At 48.8% G+C, this 17,513-nt stretch overlaps 1 long non-coding RNA gene across 2 annotated transcripts in view; it reads left to right on the top strand.

The window, feature by feature from the left end:
* The window catches only part of LOC139051746 (uncharacterized), a 45,876-nt gene that overhangs the window by 15,938 nt on the left and 12,425 nt on the right, over nt 1-17,513 (top strand). For both annotated transcript variants that reach the window (XR_011509521.1, XR_011509520.1), the window contains exon 3: nt 11,025-11,177. This is a non-coding gene — a long non-coding RNA (uncharacterized lncRNA). The remainder of the gene's footprint in view (nt 1-11,024; nt 11,178-17,513) is intronic.

A 17,513-nucleotide genomic window follows, 5' to 3' on the forward strand; every position in this document is an offset into this window, starting at 1 on the left:
TTTGAGTGCTGAATTCGTAGCCATTGGATTAGCCGTGAATCTAGCTAATTTTTGAGGTATTCTGTCTGCTAGAAGGAGCCGACATGCCGCTTCGGGGTCGGTTACTACTTGCAGTTCTCGGTTGGTGGCGTCCCCGTATTGAACAGCCAGCACGATCGCCGCCGTTTCCGCTTCCGTGACCGTACAGTGCGGAATAGAGATGCTGGAGACTTCTGTGTAAGAAGAGTCCACCACCACGACTGCTGCTGCGTTCGATGCACCCTGATATAGGTAAGCGTCGACGTAGACCGTCTTCGGGCTCCGTCCCACTGTGCGTTTGAGGTAGTCTACTCGGGCACTTCTTCTGCCTTCATTGTGAGTTTGAGACATGTTTTTTGGGAGCGGGGCCACATGTACTCTGGCCCGGTACGGTGTAGGAATGTTCGTGGTCGACAGGATGGTGTCAATGTCCGCCGGGTAGCCGATGCGCTTGAGGAAGTGTCGGCCTGTCGCTGTGGAAAGGAGGCGTTCTCTCTGGGACAGGAGGACCGCCTCTTGAATTTCCTCGAACGTGTTGTGTAGTCCCAAAGCTTCCAAGCTCACATTGGGTGTATACGATGGGAGACCAAGGGCATTCTTGTAGGCTACGCGTATCAACGCATTGATTTTGTTTAGGTCTGCTCGGAGCAGTGTCAGGTAGGGGAGCCCGTAGGAGAGGCGGCTGATGACCAGCGCCTGCACCAGACGGATCGTGTCCTCCTCCTGCATGCCTTTTCTGTTTTTGGCCACCCGGCGGATCATCTTAGAGATCTGCTGTGTTGTTGTTTTGAGCAGTTGGATTGTGTGGTTGGTCTTTCCGTCGCTCTGCAACCAGAGACCCAGGATCCGGATGACTGGCACTTGCCGGATTGGAGCCCCGTGTAGGGGGATGCTCAGGTCGCCTGGAGATTTGTAGTTGTGTCCCTGTATGCGGATAACTTCGGATTTGTCGGGTGAGCAGCAGAGCCCGCATAGAATGGCCTCAGTTTAGACGCAGTTTGCTGCCGCTTTGAGTGAGTCTTCCTTCTCGGCTAGGGAGCCAGTGTTTGTCCAGATCGTAATGTCGTCTGCATACAGGGTGTATCCAATGTTCGGAACCTGTTACAGAGCCCTTGCGACTCCGATCATGGTGATGTTGAATAGGAGCGGGGAGATGATCGATCCTTGTGGCGTGCCCTTGATGGGCATGTCTTGAGGGCCCGATCTCGTGTAACCGATCCCTATTGTTGCCGTTCGGCTGGACAGAAAGGTCTTGATATATTGGAAGGTGTGCTCGCCGCAGTTGAGATTGCTGAGCTCCGAAAGAATGGCCTCGTGAGACACGTTATCAAACGCACTTTTGAGATCCAGCACCATAATGATTTCTTTGCCACCGCTCGGGATGTTGGAGAGAACCTCTTCCTTCAGCAGTAGGAAGATGTCTTGCGTCGACAAGCCCGACCGGAAGCCAATCATGGAGGGATGAAAAATATTGTTGTCTTCTATGTAGTGTTGGAGGTGCGTCTTGACGACTCGCTCGTAGAGCTTGCCCAGGCACGATGTGAGAGATATAGGTCGTAGTGCTTCGATCACCGGCTTCTTGCCCGGTTTCGGAATTACTATGATCTCCGAGTGTTTCCACTCGGAGGGAATTTCATTAGTCTCCCAGAGCGAGCCATTGAGGTACATGGTGAGGTCTCTGATTTGTGCCTTGCTGAGGTTGTGGATCATGGTGTTGTTAATTCTGTCTACTCGCGTCGCCTTCTTCCAGGTGCACGATCGGACGGCGGCATGCACCTCGGCCTCAGAGATGGGAGCGTCGAGTGCAAGATTTTCTTTGCCCTGGTAGGTCGCAGAGCACGGTGGGGAGGTACTAGTACCGATGTATTTGTCCCTTAGAGCCTGAAGCAAAGCTGCGTCGTCTCCCGGGAAGAGGTGAGCAATGCGCTTCAGGGGGCGTGTAGATTGTGACTTTGATTTAAAGGGGTCGATGAGGTTCCGCAGAATTGCCCAGGTACGGGAGGACCCCAGCGTTCCCCGCAGTGACTAGCAGAACTGTTGCCAATTTTGCTGTGCTAGGTTGGTGGCGTATGTGTGAGCTTCCTCCGTCAGCTGTGCAATCCGCAGGCGGAGGGGTCTGTTTAGGAGTTTCCTTTTCTATCTTCCCACGAGTCGGCCGCGTTTCTCCCATAGCTTGAGTGGGTGGTGGTCACCTTCTGGGGCTTCCGGTGTGCGGTGTATTGTTTCTGTTGGTGTCCTGTATGCTTGTCTGATGTCTCCGCTCCAGACGTGAATAGATTGAATGGGTCCTGACGGGAAGGGTGCATTGCGGAATTTCGGCGAGTCTATGATATGGGCGGTACCAAGACCCCGTCTAATTTTGGATGATGATATGGACGTGCTGAGTATGCAGTGGTTGCTGCCCAGCATTTCACCTAGGTTTTTCCACGTGGCGTCGGCGACGTTCTTCGTCAGGGTGAGGTCGGGGCAGGAATCACGGGTCACACTGTTGCCTTCCCTGGTCGGATATAAAGTGTCGGTGAAGAGTTCCAGTCCGAGGGTTTCTATCGGTTGGTGAAATCGGCCTTTGCTGGTTTTGGTGGCTTGTACGTGTTAACCACGAACGTGCTCTTTCGGCCCCATTTATTGGGCACTATCTCTATGGCTAAGTATTCAATGTCCGGTTCCGATAAAGAGTGCTCGATGAAAGTGATGTCTTTTGCGATGAGGATTGCAACCATCGCCATGTGGCGCTGGTGGATTGTGTAGTAGCCGTCTAGCGTTGGGGTTCTTTCGGTTCCTCTCTCTTGCAGCCAGATAATGTAAGGTCTTATGGGTGTGGTGCAGAGGTATTGCTTAAGGAGTCCTTGTTTTCGTCTCAAACCTCTGCAGTTCCACTACCATATTGCTATGTGTTCGGTGTTGTTTGGCTTATGGTTTGGGGCCATATCGGGCGGCTAGGTGGGCTGGCGAGCCGGCATCGCTCCCAATAGAACTGGCACAGCTGCGATTGTGGGAGGGACCTTGATCGCGTGACGAGGCGCATTTGCGGCTTTGAGTCTGGAGCGACTGAATTGGTATTGAGTGTGAGTTTTGTGCAGCAGTTACCTGCGCGAAGTTGGCCGCTATGGTTTCAATTTTGGCTTGAAGGACGCTGAATAGTTGGGTGACATTTTCGGTAGGGAGCTGACTACTCTCTTCTCCATGTCCTGTAGTGTTTGCTGTAGCGTTTCGTGTGTCACTACTTCATCGGGTCGCTGTGGGGTTGTGGTGGGTGGTGGCGCAGTGTTTTGTTTGATTACTTTGTCTAGTTTGGCCATAAGCGCTGCGATCTTGGCGTCTTCTTCTGCTATCTTAGCATTTTTCGCTGTTATAATAGCTTGTAGTTTGGGGATTCGGGTGTTTGTTGGAAGAGCAGAGGAGTCCTTGCCCCTGCCTTCCCAGCTCACTTGCTTGGTTGTGTCTTGGACGGGTTGCTGCTTCTTTCTCGGCATCGGTGTGGGCGGTGTCCACATTTCTTGTGGGTGTGGCTGCTGCGGGCTTCGGGTTCCGGACCTGGATCGGCTCCTGGATTGGCTGCGGCTGCGGTCGGCTGAGTCCCAGTCCTCGGAGTGGAACCAGTGGTTATTGTAGATCTTGGGGAGGCTGACCCGTCGAGACTACCTCTTCTCTTCGTTGTTGCGGGCGGGTGGCAGCTGCTGAAGCGCCCTTGTTGGCTTCAATCTCTTGAGGCATTCTTTGGTGCCGGTTTCGTGCTGACCACCGCAGAGTCCGCATTTAGGCTCACAAACGTGGGTGGGGATGGGTTCGGCATGACGCACCGGCGGCAAACCGGCGTATTGGGGTTTGGACACACATCCGGGCGATGTCCCGGCTGCATACACATCCGGCAGAACTGCCGGGCCGGCCTATACTGGTAGCATGGGTATTCACACCCTCCGTGGTAGACCAGCTTGGGTAGGTGGGATCCTTCTATGGTGAGCAGTGCCGTTGTAGATGCACCCAAGATGTGGGCGTCCAGGATCTTGATGCGGGTGTCCCGCACCCACAGTCCTTCCATGTGGGTTTCCCTTGTGTTGTTGGGGTCGAGTCCGTGAATGATCCCTCTGATGGTCTGCGGTGAGAACGGGACGTATGCTCTCACCGGGTGGGCTTGGTTGTCCTGCTTAAGGTGGGTGAGTTGGCAGATCTCGTCAGCGGCCTCCTCGTGCGAGGTGCTGACTATCAGGATGTTTGAGCCCATGTGGGGGCGCACGACGTATTTCCCCTCCGCACGGGTGGGGTTCTGGCAGAACTTGACAATTGCTGCCACGATAGCGTGGTTGGGGTATTTCTTGAGGGCTAGGCCTCTCGTCGGCCGGATGACTACCTTCAGATCTCCCTTTGGTAGGGGTGGCAGTCTGGAGCGACGAGAACCGGGCTTTCGGGTTATGCCTGGGGACAGGAGGTTGCAATTGGACGGAGTGCCACTCACGGATATGGCTGATTCCGATGATGAGGAGGTCTGTGTTGCCCGGACGGCCCTGCGGAGCTTCTTCGCCCGATGCTTGCTGAGAGCGTACTCCCATGCGGGACCGTGGGTAGGGAAGCTCGCAGCTGAATCGGACGACGATGTCAGGAGGCCGGGGTCTTGCGTAAAGTAATCACGAGAGTCCATATCGGAGTCTTCGTCATGGAGGTTTACTATGGATGGTGTACTTTGGTGGCTGTTGGAAGGGCCCGGACCATTGGGCGAATCTCCGGGGGCCATTTCAGCAGTCGGGGCGGTGGTTTTACAGTCGGAGAGCCTCTCGTGCGCGCTAGAGCTTACGCGCGACGCTCCTCCTCACCCTTCCACTTTTGCCCCTTTCCCTCTTCTCAACTCTGTTGCCCGAGAGCACGTGCCCTTTCTCTGGGCGCGTTTAATCGCCTTCCCTGGCTCAAATCCAACCGCTGCAGTACGATCGACCTACCATGAAAGCGGCCGAAAGAGCCAATAAAAGCTATTCGCTGCACTCGGCATTTCCGAAGTGAAATTGGCCTAGGGATGTTCTTAATTGCACCATTCTTGACTTCCACCACGATTTTCCAACTTCTACAATATTCACGGTTCACTGACTGGAGCGCGAAATGTGCAGCGACAAGCTCTGGGCAATAGCAATACTACTTGAACGACAAAACGTGTCACGTTCTGGATTACGCAGGACACAGCACAGGGCGCTCGCCACCACATTTTAAATACGCGCCTGGATAATGCCTTGGATGACGGACGACTGTTGTTGCAAATGAAGACATGTTATCCACTCAGCGGCACCCCTGGCAACCACTGCTGCTCGTTCTTGCGAAATTAAAGCGACTTGCGATGCGCGCCGATAGCGCGCGCGTCAAGGCCCACTAATGCGGGCAGGAGCACAGTCACGTGGCAATTTTCGGGTCTTCCAGGCTCCCTTGTTAAAGCAAAAAAAAAAGATACGCAAATAATATTCTGCTGAAAGCAATCCGGTTGTTTGATTATCTGCAACTCCTTAATCGACACCTTGACAGCGGAACATTACTCAGGGAATTCGACAATTTATATTATTTGCCTGATTGAATAATAAAATAGTGACATTTTCGCGTGACAGGCGAAGCATTGATTGCGTTAGTAAATTATTAGAGAGCTTTACGAAGTAAGATTAGTCGGTTTATCAGCTGAATAAACTGCTGTAAACATTATGCAGGTAACTAAATTAAGAAGCGCGTTGTCAGGCGCGCACTGGCAAATACGAACACATCTCACTCGATGTGCGCGGACACTCGCTGTCGAACGCTAGCATGATGAAGAGCGGCAGAAGCTGCGAGCGAATTCCCCTTCCTGCTGCTTCTCGCTTTAGCGCCAATAGGGGCGCGATAACGGCGCACACGAAGGCATCAGCTATCTCACGTCTGCTAACCTTCGAATTCAGTGCAGGTTGCCTCCAAAATAGCACGCACGCGGCAGCGCTCAGTCGCCGCAGCTGGATTAGAATAAATGCGCACTAACCTGCCCGCTCCCCACCCCCTCCCAGCGCGCGACATCTCAACGGCGCACTCCCTCTTCGTCTTCCTCCCTTGGGAGCGCGAGAAGACATCGCCACATCAAGCCACCATACTTCTTGGCTCACGCTCGCAAGCTTTATCTCGCCCCTACTACTGGCGCGCAGCCGCGATGTTATCGCACTTGCACCTTATACGAAACATTACGGCGACGCCGATGACTGCGGCGGAAATTCGCTTGGAGAGTCCATGTAATTGCTTCCGCAATAGCCTACTCGCGACTGCTCAACTCTAAACAATACGTACTACTTGATTTTCCTCGCATAAGATGATGCCTGTTTTTCAAACCATCGCTGCATGATAGTTGTTACATATGCATGTGCATCATAAAAACACGCTCTTTCTGCACATTGTATAAATTTTTTTTACGTGCAAGCGTAACTGGCCAGCTAGTGAAATCGGCAATTGTATGTTGGAAGCCGTGAAGGAAGCGAAAGAGGAAGGCGCCTGGAGGTGAAGAGAATCGCGTGCTGGGATAAGTACCCAGGAGCGCGCTGAGCGAAGGGCGCGCGGCGAAGTAACGCCACCTAGAGGTAAAAGTAGCTAACGTTGAGCGAAGGGGGATGGAGAAACGAGGCGAAGAGTCGCCGAGGAGGAAGGTAGGCGGAGGCGCGCTGGGCCGACCTTCTCTGGCAGTTGCTATGGCAGTGTTGCCAGGTTTGGCTATATAGAGCCAAATTGGGCTACAGAAAAAGAAATTTTGGCGTCGACTTCGGTGACTTGGCTACGTGGCTATATTTGGGCTACTGAAAATCTGCGACTTGGCTTTGTTTAGGCTGTGAGTGGATCCTTAATCCACGCTCCAGAGGTAACTCTCATAGAGTAGAAACAAAACTTGAAGGCTATGTTTTAGCTGGCTGAGCCAGCAGCGTGGCTGTGCGTGTGTGCGCGAAAAGCCCCCTCTCACTCAGTGCATCATTCTTTGAGCCGATGATTTTATCCTTAGCGAACTTAAATTTACACCGCGCTTCACCGTGCTAGCATTTACTCCAGCAATGTTGTCTCATCTTCGCCTTATGCCGACACCCAATCACCGGGCATCGGGATGAGCCTGGGAGTGGAGGGTGTTTCACAGTGCACTGTACTAACATGGCTATGCTGAGAAACAGAGAGCACTATGGTTGTGCCATCGTGGCGCCGACAGGAAAGAAGGGAAGCCTGGGTAAATGATAAGCTCCAGTGTGTCCAAGGCGAAGGTGTCTGGTTGAAGTATGGCGCTAGGCTCAGTTTCTGACCTAGTCCGCGTTTAACACGGTAAGCTTTTTACTGCCATTTTCCTTTGCGTGTGAAATGAACTTTAATGCAACAGGCGTTAAGGGCCCCGTGTCGCAGAAGATCCGGCGTCGACGCCGTTGCTGTGTGAAAAAATTATCCCGAACCACGTAGGCCCTTTGGCTGGCGCATATGCATTACTAAAGTAACTGACTTTCTCAAAGTAAAACGCGGCAGAAAATTCGTGAAATACGACTTACACTCACTCTATAGACATGGTAGCGTTGAATTGTAATTTGATTATACGAGAAAACTATGTTTGTTACGCGGAACCTCGAACACAAACCCCTTTTCTAGCTGCTGTTCGACATCTTAGTAGGGGGGCGATGGTTTGGGCTAGTTGGTTTTCCATGAGACTGAGTGGTGCAGCGCGAATCATGACGTGGGACACAGGAAAAAAAAACGAAGACAAGCGGTTACTGCCAAGTAGGACCGGCGCGCCCCGCTCGGTTCCATGCGACACCATACAGATGGCACTCGCCTCCGCAGCATCAGCGGCGCCTGCCATGCGAGTGGAATGAAAAAAAAAAGAACCAGAAAGCTCGCCTTCATGCATATTGCTCGCCTCCAGCGTTTGCAGGTAAACATTATGGTTGCATACGCTGAAGTTGCTGGGAAGGGTGAGAAGCAGTCAGGGACCTTTGAATGCTATCACATTCCACTCTTAAATGTGAATATTAAAGAGCTGAGAGCCAATTTTCATGGTACCTATTTTTTAATGCAATGAAAAGTTTGCTAGTCAGAGTGTGTAATCATGAAGTGGTAACGCGGAAAACGCCGTGGAACATTTTTTTTATCACAATTTTTTTGTCTGCAGTGAGGATGTAGTCTTTCACTGGCAGCTAGTTGGCAGCGGTGGTAGGTGAGCGCGATAGTGATTATACGCCGGCATTAAGGGGAGGCAGACGACAAGTGCGGCCGTAAGTGCGACAAAGTACTTTGCCTAACAATTCGACGTTCCTGCGATTCATGTTTTCCGAAGTCTTAAGTACTTTTGCGGTAATAGCTACGTGTTTTCATTGCTTCCTGCTCAACTGCTTTGGCATTCAAACAGTCAAAGCGAAACCAATCGGATTGAAAACAAAACGACTATTTTACGCGTGATACGCAGTTCAGCGTGTTGCCGTAGCCATGCGTCCGCTTTTGATTTCCGAAAAAAAGCATAGAATAAAGCGCAAGTCCCTAATACTATAGCAATTGCAATTTTAAGCAATAATTATGTTGTATTAAATAACAGCCGACTTACTTACAGTAATCGCATAGACTACATTCGAAGTACCAACATTTCATTGCCAGGCCTCGCCACTCACTGGTCTTTAAGATATACTTTGCCAATTTTAAATTATAATCCCTACTTCAATCCCGAACAGCGTGCCTGTTTCTATCGCCATAAATCATGATCACTTAATTTCCATCAACGTCCCACAACACTTTCTGACCAGTTGTCCTCCAAGCGTCCTCCAAGTTTTTTGTTCGTGCTTCCATTCAGCATCGAGGGAGACCTCGAGGGAGATTATGGAGGTCTACTATATCAGGAAAAAAGGGTCGCGTTGCGTAAGCAAGCCATCGTTAACTTTGCATGACAGTGAATTTGAATTTTTAAGCCGCCTCATAGTGCAACATTAGATTACAGGGTTTTACGTTTTTTCCCTGTGCACTGTTAATGACGCCATTGATGGGAGAGCACGTGGCTATGGGTTGTGTACATAAGTTTGTGTATGCCTTCGAATGAAGTTAGTTGTGAGATCAGCGCTGTCCTGTGTGTTCCTGCCTTCTGTCTTCATCATATTGCGCTGCCCCTTCAAGATGTTTAGCTGTTGTAGATGTCAAGGGTCGACCGTCACGGCATCACGGACATTTTTTTACGATGGGTTGTACAAAAAGCGATTACCGTAGTCGAATGCGAAAATGTATGTACAGATAAAACTGAAAATAACAATGGCTATATTTGGCTACAAATTTGTTTTGCTCTTTTTTGTGTTTGGCTACATTTGGGCTACAGTTTCTCTAGCTTTGGGCTACTCCACGTTGTCCGACCTGGCAATACTGTGCTATGGGTTGTATGGGCGCTATGGAGGTTTCGGGTTCGTCTAGTGATCGAGTGGCCCAGCTCAGAGTGAGAAGGACAGAGCAGCAACGCAAGCGGCGGCAGGCCGACCGCGAGTCGACTGCCCCCAAAGTCGTCGCCCAGTGCTGGACACAAGCTGAACTAATCCGGCACAAGGCGCAGGTTTGTTGGGCCCAGGATACTCCCGAAGAACGTGCTAGGCGGTTTACAACAATTAATGCCGGAGTATCAGGCAAGACGCCGTAGCTCAGAAACTCCTCAACTGCGTGAAACCCGTTTTGAAGCCCAGCGCAGTGTCTTGCGCGAAGCCCGGAAGCGCAACAACGAGCACAACGCCAGGCTTCACGCGAACGCCGCCAATGTGTTTCACAGTAATTTCAGAGATAACGTGTTTGGCTACGTATGCACCCTGTGTGATCGTCTCTGGCATCTGCGAGACATCGTTTCATCCAAAAGGCGTGGGTCCTCGTGCTGGAACAAGAGTTTCCTGAGGCTGTCGTAACAACCTTCAACGTTTGCAACACCTGACAAGGCTCGCTCCGCGAAGGCCAGGTGTCGTGTTTCTCCACCACCCAAGCCATCTCACTTGCCCAAGATCGACTCGGTTGCGGAGCGGCTGATACCCCCCCCGGATACCGTTATGAAAATTCGGTGGTTTCTCTACAATGGCGACCAACGTGGCATTGGGAGGACGGTGAGGAACGTGCCCGTGGAAACTGATACTGCCATACGGAAGCGTGGCCGCAACAGCGAGCGAAGTGACCTTCGTGCTGTCTCAGGATTCAACGCAAACTCAGCGGCGAGAACACAGCGCCCATGCAGCTGAGCCATCGGCGCCGTCGGTTCACCTAGACTGCAGATCGCTTTCAAGATAATGCGCGCGTGGCCGCGGAATGCGCAGTTGCTGGCGTAGTCGAACGCCCCCCCCCCCCCCTTCACCCCGTTCTCTCTACTCTCCCCGTGACCATGCGCGCAACGGAAGACAGCGCGCTGACTCCTCTTGTGAAAGTGTGCTCCGGCCTGGCGTTCGGCATTCTTCAGGGGTGACACACTTGGGAATGGAATCCGCGCCCGAAATTCCCTTCGAAACCCTAGTGAGCACGAAAAAGCTGCTTTCATAGCTGATTTGTTCTTGCGCACGCGAGATTGAGCCGCGATCGTCGGCTCACCGTCGCACGCTTTAACTCGCGCATACAGCATAAGGCGCGCGCCGACGATTTCATCGCCCTTGGACTTCATACGGAACATCGAAACGATGGCAGAAATGCGCCTGGAGTGTCCATATAATTGGTAACGCAATTATATAGGAATGGCACCCATACGCTTGCGCGTTACCCGCGTTCACGAAGTAAAAGGAAACAAATTTTTTGGGACGGTATTCTACACACCTGGTTGTTACAGCGCTTAGGGAATTAACCATTGTGTACAGGTGTCCCGCATTCTGCAGATCGTTTTTGAGCACCCGTTCTCTGTTGCCAGGCCGTTGGGCAGCTGATCGTTTTATTAAAGGCGCTATTTAGATAGAAATTATATTTGCAGAAATTTTGCTCATGTTACGTTTTGCTGCGTGTGCAAGGTCTCTTGAGCGAAGCAGTTTCTCATGTACCGCGACCGGCGCAATGCTGCTGCCCAGGATGTCTGGCCACCGGGACAATCATCGAGGACATCAAAAAAACCTTAGACAGATTGAGGGAGATGGAAATAGGAAGAAAGGTGCTGCCGCTGCCCAAAATCGACGTTGACGTCTACATCGACGCCAACAGTCCTCTCGCCGTCAATTTCTCACGTGAGTACAGCGCTTAGCTGGGAGTGCTAGCCAGCACGTATCAGGGTGTCTACCAACCGGGAAAACCGGGAAAACCAGGAATTCTCAGGGATTTCGCGTAGTCTGGAAAAAGTCAGGGAAAACTCAGGGAATTTGGGCCTCTATCAGGGAAAATTAGCGGCAATTTTATTGAAAGGGTCGAAAGTCGCGGTAATGCTGGCTCGAGTAGCAGACAGGAATCGTAATGAATCGTCTTTGACGCCCTGTCGTTGGCAGGAGGAGTTGCCAGTGTACAGTCAACGAGCGACTTTCCGGATTCCCAATAATATTCGCGGCGCCACCTCGTACCCCATAGTGTCAACGTATCAGAACGTGTGAAATTTCTGACGCAAGAACTCTTTGCCGTCCGATTTTCCGGACCTTTTGCCGCGACCGCAGGTCCGAAACGGCAATAATCAAAGGCACCACCGCTGCCGTCTTGATTACTTCGCCGCCTCGAACCGGCACTCTCGCACGCAGATCCGCTGGCACCCGTTGCCACCACTGCGGCGACGCTAGGCCTAGCTGCTTCGACGTTCGCTATGAAGCTTCTTGCCAGTGGGTGCCGAACTTTTTATTGAAAGAATTCGCTGCTGTCAGCAATGGCACGGACTCCACCCTTGTGGTCCTCGCGATTGGCTTAGAAACCTGGAAAACACGATGCGTTGCATAATGCCGGTTCGTGAAAGTCAGCTTCGCCTCTGTACAGAAATGTTACTCGGTAAAGCTTACGGAAAAGTATTGCAGTGAAGCATAACAAGCGTGGGAAGGGGCTATTGCCACGGAACACAGTATGTATATCTTAATTATGCACGCGGGCACCCGGCATTTCCTGTCACAGTACGAGCACAGGTATGCCTAATACGTGTACCGACAGGCCTTCAGAGCGTTTTCGAACGTGCCTGTGGCGGTTTGAGCCCCTAAGGGCAGTAAATGACACGCATTTATTTTTTTCCCACTGGCCGATTTTTCGGACGTTTTTGCGGCCCCTAGGGAGCTCGAAAAATCGGTCGTGGACTGTGCAACTGATCAAGATGCTTCAAATGGTCCTTGGGGCGAACGAGTGGTGGAAGGCGGACAAGAAGAGAAGTGACCTACGCATTGAGGAATAAACGAGAAAGGAAGCTTGTTGCCGCCGTTTTGAAAGAGCTTGAGCTCAAAAAATAAAGTTTTGGCTGATGCCGAGATGCAGGTGTCCCTCATCCAAACCAAAATACACTCTTTGAAGCAGTGCAACACAACACTCGGGCGTCGTGCGCGGGCTGAGAGTATGTCAGGACTGTTGAGGTTGACTTACGAGCTCTTGAGAGAGAATCTCAATTGTGACAGAGTTCAGGCCTCATCCCACTGAGGTTGCTATCAGTTGATAGAAATAGCTCATATTAGAAAATATTTGCCTTTGTATGCATCTCCTTTTTGTTCGTATTTGATAATGTCGGACCCTATTTGCAATTGTTTTCGAAGACACCTTATTTGCTGTGCATTTTACTAACCCCTGCCTTCTATTCTCTTTTTGAATAACATCAACACTGCTCCTTAGTATTCAAATGGGATTAAGTTGCTTTTTTTCATGTGCTTACTAGAGAGTGACAGCATCAGGCGATATGGTTTCAGCCCGTGTTGATATAAAACATAGTTCTGCATCACTCAGGGACATTTGCAATGGCACTCAGGGAAAACCTGGAAAACTCAGGGAATTTGGAAATGTCAACTTGGTAGACACCCTGCGTATACTGTACGTTACCACCTTCTATTACACGCAGACTTGTACACGTTACAGAAAGAAAAGTAACCGATTATAATTGGAATTCACTCAGAAACGTAATTGATTAAAATCACCATTTACTGTCCCAGAAATATAAATGAGAAATTACTCATACGTAATCTATTACTTCTAAGCACGTATGCTTCGGCATCCTGGTAAACCTTGGCAAACTTTTTTAGCGCATAGAAAGTGCACAGGGCTGAAAGGAATGACGCGGGCACAGTCCGTCGTTCCTTTCAGTCCTGCCTCGTTCCTTTCAGTTCAGTGTCCTTTTTGTGCGCTAAAAAATTTACAACGGATAGCTTCTACTTTATAGCTTCCTTCTATTATAACTTTTTTATGCATCGCATACATACAGTAAAGAGAAAGACTTGACAGGCACTTTATACATTTATTATCTGCACTAATAATTGCTTTAAAAATTGTTCGTCATCATTCTTCGTTTCTGTTGTGAAGACATCAGCAGCAACACTGAAAACTTGACAGAACAGCATAACTAGAGCGAAAGGGCAGGCAGGTTTGCCGCTTCGCTCGAGGATAGCGTCGTGTTGTATAACTTATATGGATTTTACGCACAATATTGTGGTTACTCAGCACCTGGATCCTCTATGAAGCGCAGCGTTTCATTGACAATCTCGGTTGAAAAGTTGAAAAACTCTTAAATATGCGACTTCCTACCATTAACATTCTTAGTGGCCTTCACTATCCAGACATGCCAGCACCGGCTCAATGAGAAAATAACTGCTTAGCCCCCAGGATTTCCTGTCTGAAAATGCGCATTCGCTAGGCTGCTGCATGGCAGGGTCTCGGGCATTTTACTACACTTCTCACCAAATTCTTCTTCTCAGAGCTGTGTCTCCTGTTACAGCTTATCTCGTCAATGATTTAACTGATAACATGTAATCTAAAACAGTTTTTGAATTACAGTGAGTGCTATCGAGTAAACAAAGTTAATCTTAAATTACAAAATTACCAAAATATGTGGTGGATTACAAGTTACTACATGTAACTCGTTGCACACAGGTCTGATTACACGTAAGACAAGTTCGTCATGAACTCTAGATGACCCTGGCACATTACCTATATGCATAAACGTTATATATTTTATACACTTATTTGTGCAGCCGTGGCCGACACTATAGGTCCATTTAGGGAAAATGCGGAATAAGAAAACAGACAGTTGCTGACTACTTTTTCTAGAAATATTTGCGTTATTTAAGGTGCTCACTGCGCATACACTTGAGTAAGCTTAGAATCATTTCGGCTTTGCTTCTGTAGCAGCCAGATGCACATGAGGTATAAATAGGCACATATAAAGTAAAAACATTTAGAGATAGATAATGAAAATGTCGGCTGCGATAATCCGGAATTAAATTAAATTATGGGGTTTAACGTGCCAAAACCACTTTCTGATTATGAGGCACGCCGTAGTGGAGGACCACGGAAATTTCGACTACCTGGGGTTCTTTAACGTGCACCTATATCTAAGCACACGGGTGTTTTCGCATTTCGCCCCCATCGGATTGTGGCCGCCGTGGCCGGGATTCGAACCCACGACCTCGTGCTCAGCAGCCAAACACTAAGCCACTGAGCAACCACGGCGGGTCATCCGGCATGTAATAACACTTATTAAGGACAACACTGAAGTAATGGTTAATTGGAAATGTACATATACGCTGAAGGAAGAATAGCGCTCATGCAATGTATTTGTAAACAATTAAGCCCAGATTTAACTCATTTAAATGGCTATTGCTGGTGTTCTTTACAAAGGCTCGCCGCACACATCAACGCACAAACATGCACGCACGGACCTTATAGAACTATGCGCATTGTATGCACATCTGTACATTTCGATGCTGCGGTATTCTGCGCCCCTCTGGGTCTGTTAACTTTCGAAATTAGGAAGTAGAGCCGGGCAGCAAACTAACGTGGATTTTCACCTTTAGTGCGTGGCACGTGCGCAAAAGCAAGCTCGCCGCACTGACACAGCCACTGCATGGCAGCGTGGCGAGTTCGCTTCTGTTTTGCGCAAAACGTATGCTTTTCGACTCTTAGTTGTGGGAGCCATTTTTCTATGGGGCGGGAAAGAAAACTAAGAAAGAACACCGCATGCTTATATATTCAGAAATGTTGAAGAGCTCCAAGGGGTGAAAATTGATGTGTAACTCCACATTACGGTGTCTCTTGTATTTCTGACTTAGCTTTGCGAGGTAAAACGTATAATTTATATTATTTTCCAAAGCCTTACTCTTTGTCAAATTTCACCTCTGACAGCACACCGTTATAACGCTGACATGCAAATGATGTGAGATGAGACATATTGTTAAGGCGTCCCCTGAGTAGTTTTTAAACTGAAGAACGTTCTTAGAGAAAGTACATGACCGATTGCTGTAACTTATACATAAGTGTGCTCTCGCCTCTCAAGCTGGTAAAATTGTGCTTAATGTGTTTCAAAATGGAGCACATTGAACTTTTTTTGGAAGCACACGCGGCCTTGCAATACGCGGTGTAACCCGCCGTGGTTGCTCAGTGGCTAAGGTGTTGGGCTGCTGAGCACGAGGTCGCGGGATCGAATCCCGGCCACGGCGGCCGCATTTCGATGGGGGCGAAAACACCCGTGTACTTAGATTTAGGTGCACGTTAAGGAACCCCAGGTGGCCGAAATTTCCGGAGCCCTCCACTACGGCGTGCCTCATAATCAGAAAGTGGTTTTGGCACGTAAAACCCCATAATTAAAAAAATACACGGTGCAAGATTTCTTTTTTTATTTGAACATACTATCAGCCCTTTACAGGGCCAAGATAGGAATGAGTACAATAACGTATTACATACTGTACAACAACAAACACTAAACACACAGCAGTGCATATGATCAGCTACACACAAACAATATTAAGAACAATTCGTGACCCTTAGTGCAGCAGCTTGTGGTACTTAGTACAGCACTATAGGGTAACAAAAACTGAAATCACCAGCAAACTAGGAAGAGTATTCTTGAAGTTGGGACCGAAACTGCTCGCAGTCTCTCGCGCTTATCATTCTCTCCGGCAGTTTATTCCATTCTCTCGCAGTTTGCAAAAAGAAAGAATATTTAAACCAATTCTTAGAAAATCTACCTTCTTTCACGTGCTTTGAATGTTTATTCCTTACTACCCGTGACGTTGTCTCGGTTATGTAGCGTTTCTTGTTTACCAGCACCATCTGATTCATAATGCTGTAAAAAAGGCTCAGCCTTTTGTGTTTCCTTCGCATTTTAAGCAAAGGAAGGTTTGCCTTTTCATAAAGCGGTGACACCGAGTCTCGTCTTCGATATTTGGAAAAAATGAAGCGCAAGGCACGCCGCTGCACACCTTCTAATTTCAGTGTGTTCTTTTGGTCGTAAGGATCCACGACTTCACATGCATATTCCATTATAGGACGCACTAACATTTTGTATACAATAAGCTTGGATTCTGCGGATGCTTGTTTGAAAGTCCGTCGAATAAATCCTAAACTTTGATTTGCCTTGCCTACTATGTTGTCAATGTGGGTAGTCCAACTCATATTTGCAGTCAAAGTTACACCCAAGTACTTGTATTCTGTCACTCGAGTTAGTGGGGTACCCGATAGGGAGTAGTTGAACTGTAAAGGGGCGTGTTTGTGCGATATTGTCATGCATACAGTTTTATCCAAATTCAGTGACATTTGCCATTTTCTACACCATTCATGTATTTGATCTAAGTAAGAATTAAGTTTAAGTTGGTCATGTGCAGAGGTTACTTCAGTGAAAATAGCGCAATCATCTGCAAATAATTTGACTTGTATCGATGGGTCTGCTATCAGATCATTGATATATATTAGGAATAGCAGGGGTCCCAGCACAGAGCCCTGCGGTTGATTGATTGCTGTTCTTTTCAGCGATAAGGGTTATAAATACGACAGCTTGCTTAAAACCTAAAGCCCCTATTGATACTCTAGTCTTCCTTGACTCGGGCACAGAACTGCTCCTTCTAAACCAGTGCTGTACAAACGGATGGTTCAATTTTAGATACGTGTGCTTGTTTGGCCAAACCGCAGATGTCTTGAATCGTCATATTGCAACCGAATTTAATGCATTCGATACCAAATACGTTCTCAATTGAGGCTCCTTCTTTATTGATTTTCATCATACCTTAAAAGTGCCCAACAGCAGCTTAAACTGTGGACAATGCGCCTTGTCGTCTTCTCACGTCCAGTCATTCCTGGCTCAAGATTACATGACTTCCAGGTCAGAAAGGCAGATTAATAATTGCGTGGAACGCATGAAACTTGGTGATTCCGAAATTACTCACTGCAGTCAAAATCATTTATATCTTCAAATTTCCTTTTCTCGTGTAAACTATACGCTATCGTCACAAATATTAGTCTTATTAAATTAACCTGTTGTGCCATTATTGGCACCGCTTAGTATTTTTCGATCACTCTTTTTTAAACCCTTACTTGCCCAACTGCCATTAATCGCCGGCTGTGCGGCCCATTCCTCATTTAGATTTCCAACCTGAGCAATCTCAAGTCAGAGACTGCGCTAAGGAGCT

This window comes from Dermacentor albipictus, unplaced genomic scaffold (genome assembly GCF_038994185.2).
Source record: "Dermacentor albipictus isolate Rhodes 1998 colony unplaced genomic scaffold, USDA_Dalb.pri_finalv2 scaffold_14, whole genome shotgun sequence".
NCBI classification, from domain to species: Eukaryota; Metazoa; Arthropoda; class Arachnida; order Ixodida; family Ixodidae; genus Dermacentor; species Dermacentor albipictus.